The sequence below is a fragment of the Myotis myotis genome, unplaced genomic scaffold (genome assembly GCF_014108235.1).
Source record: "Myotis myotis isolate mMyoMyo1 unplaced genomic scaffold, mMyoMyo1.p scaffold_m19_p_10, whole genome shotgun sequence".
NCBI classification, from domain to species: domain Eukaryota; kingdom Metazoa; phylum Chordata; class Mammalia; order Chiroptera; family Vespertilionidae; genus Myotis; species Myotis myotis.
In genome coordinates, this window is record NW_023416314.1 from 70,034,989 (window position 1) to 70,039,387 (window position 4,399).

Consider the following 4,399-nt stretch of genomic DNA (forward strand, 5'->3'; position numbering starts at 1 on the left):
CACAGGTAAAGAAAATTATAGGTCAATATACCTGTTGTACATAGATGCAAAAATCCTCAACAAAATACTAGCAAGCCAAAGTCAACAATACATCAAAGGGATTATATACCATGATCAAGTGGGATTGATTCCAGGGATGCAACGATGGTTCAACAACTGTGTATCAGTCAGTGTGACACACCACATTAACAAAATGAAGAATGAAAATCATATGACCATCTCAATAAGTGCAGAAAAAGCACTTGAGGAAATTCAACATTCATTTATGATTAAAACTCTCAACAAAGTGAGCGAATAGAGGGAGTAGACCTTGACATAATAAAGGCCATTTCTCTAACATCAGGAACAAGACAAGGATGTCCACTGCTACCACTTTTATTCAACACTAGGGGCCTGATGCACAAAATTCATGCAAAAGTAGGCCTTCCATCTCCTGGCTGCTGGCACTGGCTTCCCTTCCAGCTGCTGGCAGGCACCTGGGACCCAGGCTTCCCTTGCAGCCCTAGCTTCATCTGGAAGGTTGTCCGGAAGGACATCTGGTCTAATTAGCATATTACACTTTTATTGTTATAGATAGTATTGGAACTTCTAGCCAGAAGGAGAAAACAACCCCATTTAAAATTGCATAAAAAAAGAAATAAAATACCTAAGAATATATTTAAGCATAGAGGTGAAATACCTGTATGTTGAAAATGAGAAGACATTAATGAAAGAAATTGAAGACACAAATAAATGGAAAGATACTCTGTGCTCATGGATAAGTACCCTATGCATTACTTGACTTATACATTATATTTATGTCCTCTAGTCCTTTTGGGCCAGTGCTAGATTTTTGCAGATGCATTGTTTCCTTTCTTGCATTCATCTTTGACTCTGGCCTCTTTTTGAATGATTCTTATATATCCAACTAGAGGGCCGGTGCACAAAATTCGTGCATGGGGGGGGTACCTCAGCCCGACCTGCACCCTCTCCAATCCGGGAGCCCTCAGGGGATGTCCTACTGACGGCTTGGGCCTGCTCCCTGTGGTTCCCTGCTCTCTGCAGGGCCTGCATGCTCCACACCACGGCGATGGGCAAGCAAGCCCTGCTGGGTGCTGCCTGCGGGCGGCACTTGCCTGCTCACCACGGCGATGGGCAGGCAGGCCCTTCTGGGTGGTGCCTGTGGGTGGCGCGTGCCTGCTCGTGGGTCGCTGTGGTGATGCCTGCTGGGCTCATGTTGCTGGGGTGACGCGGCCAGTGTCCTGCCCCGCTGTTATGGGCGCTGCCATCTTTGTCATGGAGTGATGGTTAATTTGCATATTACTCTTTTATTAGATAGGATATCCAACTCCCAACTATACTGTGACAGTCAGAAGAGAAACAAAAGCTAAAAGCACAAAATTGCTTAGCAAAGGAGAGTCAATATGCTTTATTTTATATGCCAGCTGCAGTAAAATGGAAGTGGCCTTTTGTAGTACTGGGTTGAGTATTCCTGTACCCAGTGGACTACCAATGTGTTCTTTGTATACATGGACACAGAGAGAAATATGCCATTCATGCAGAAATATGCCATTCTTATCCTAGAAAGCTAATATGAAAACAGAACCTGGGGAGGCTCATTTGTGAATAGGGGTGATTGTTAACTTCTATGTTCACTTGGTGAGGCTATGGTATCCAGCTGTTGGAACCTTGTCTACTAGTAGATATTGCTGTGAAGATATTTTGTAAATGTCATGGACATCTATAATCAGTTGACTTTAAGTAATGGAAATTACCTTTTATAATGTAGGTAGGTCTCATCTAATCAGTTGAATGCTTCAAGAGCAAAACCTGGGGCTTCTAAGGGAAAAACAAAATTGTGTCAAAACTTAGCATAGGAATCTTGGCTGAATTTCCAGTCTGTGGGCCTTACGTACTCAAGACTTATCAATTGAGTTTTCAGCCTGCCAGCAGGTTTCAAACTTGCCAGTCCCCACAATTGCATGAGCCAGTTGTTTAATGATAAAATTGGGGGTCGATCCTTAAAGAGTAAATCAGGCTAATATATGGTAAGTCTAATTCTTGTTATCCCTTTATTAAAATAAATGATTATAACTGCTATTTTGAACAACACAAGAAGTTCAGCATTTAATATCCCAGAGGTAGCTATATTCAGGGATCAAATTTCTCCTTCATATTCCCTGAAGCTAAGGTGATACCATGTTTTGGGAAAACAGAAGTTACTGAGCCAGAGTGGTTTTGCAAGTACTTTTTGCTCTTGCCCGTGCCTCCTGGACCAGTACCATTAGTGATAAAGTTCAGAGGTGTTGTTCAGATGAAACATGACAGATGGCAGACTTCCTTTCCCTCCACATAATGAATTTCCAAAGATTGAAATGCCACTTGGTTTTTCCAGCAAAGTTCACCATTTTCTGTTACTCAGTCATATTCTTTCCATGTGACCTGCAACAGCTGTTCTTTCACCAATTACACCATTTCTCCCTGATAAATTAAAAACAGTTCTAATTAAACAGTATAATGAAGCCATCCGTCTGGTTACTGAGGCAGAACTGTAATATAATTAGTCATTGATACCACAGAGCAGGGCTTTGTGAGGATGAGGGCAGGACGGGTGACTCTAGCTTTCTCACAAGGCACATGGTCATTGTTGGAGATTCAGAAGGGATTCATCTAGTTGTTTTCCCCAGGGACATTTGTTACCGAAATGTGGCCCCTGGGAGCATTATAATCAAATTGCTTTTAAATATGACACAGCAGTAATCAAGAGGACCCTTGAGGCCTACAAGGACAGAATAAGTTATTTTCCATGAATAGTCAGTAATAAATGATTTCCTGGGAAAGAACAATAGATTTGAGGAATGAATGAAAATTATGGAAGTATAATGAGACCTTTTCTATTTTGGATACAATTCTTATTCCAAGGAAAGTATGATAATGAGACCTACTTGATAAGTTGGATTGTCTCCTATTATTAATTTGGTGCATTTCATCTTTGCTACTTACTGTACATAGGAAGTAACCAGTAATTTCTCACAGAATGAATGCCTTAGTGTTTAGAGTAATTGTATTGGGCGGCCCAGTTTCATCTTCCATAGATGAATCACCAGCAATTAAAACTATACCTGTAAATACTCCTTCCTTCTAACAAGTCAAAAATTTGTGCACCAAAAGCATAAATATGAAAAAGAAGTGAAGAAATCTATTAACAAGCTCATCATGTCTCCCAGACTAAATAATATATGCCAAGTGTTTTAAAAGTTTAGATTCTCCCCTCCTCCCTTATAATGTCAGTAACAGTATAAACATGTCAACATGAATAATAATATATAAGCATAGTACTGGATAATTACTTATTTGTTCAGAAACTATAAAAGTGGTTTGCATTGCAAACAACATTTACTTTAACCAGAAAAGGAATTTATAAGACATTACAGCAGGTGCTCAAATAATGTCTTTTCATTCAATGTCATTTCATTATCTATAATAATAAAAGCGTAATATGCTAATTAGACCAAACAGCCAAACGACCTTCTGGACGTCCTTCTGGATGACCTTCCAGATGAAGCTGTGGCTGCGAGGGAAGCTGGGGTCCTGGGTGCCAGAGGGAAGTTGGTGCCAGCCGGCGAGGAAAGGAAGGCCTATTCTTGCACAAATTTCATGCATTGGGCCTCTAGTATTGATAAGATGCCTGGACCCCAGCACCTGGGAACTTAACTCTGTTTATATTAATTAGGTTGTAGTAAAATTGGTTTCCTTATATGTTGGGCATTTTACTGTAGTTCCAAGAACCTATCAACAACATTAAGTGAGGACTTACTCCTGAGTTCTCCAGGAGGGCGTGAGAACTACATTATGGAGCCATGAATTCAGGGACAATTCTTAGTCCTACTAAAGGGCCTTCCGCAGGAAAATGCTTCTCCATCAGTGCTTGGCCTATGGTACTATCTAATATGTGGGTCTAGATGCCAGAAGCTTTGCCACCGCCATGCTCAAGGAACCAGGTGCCTCTCTCACCACAATGCCAGAATGTCAATTCCAAAATGCACAGATGTGTGTGTGTTTGTCTCCTCCTTTAAGACCTAAATGTGCTCAGGTACATGTGAGTGGCAGAGTCCAATTCCCATTTCTGTACCTAGTGTTATTGGAGAAATGCATGGATTGCCTTTCTCCACTGCTAGTAGAAGAGGGGTCCTTACAATATCTCTAGAAAAATAATTTTTCCAAGACTCACACAGGAGAACCAGTGATTTTTATTTGCATGGGATTACATCCTTGCTTTCTGAAGTCCCTGTTCCCTTAATCCAGTCCTGGAAAATGTGTATCTGGGGATTTAGCAGAGCTAGACACAAAGCCAGAGTCCAGAGTTTCCGTTCCAAGGTTGAGCTAGGTCCGGCTTAGCATTAGGCTAGTTGCAGTCCAT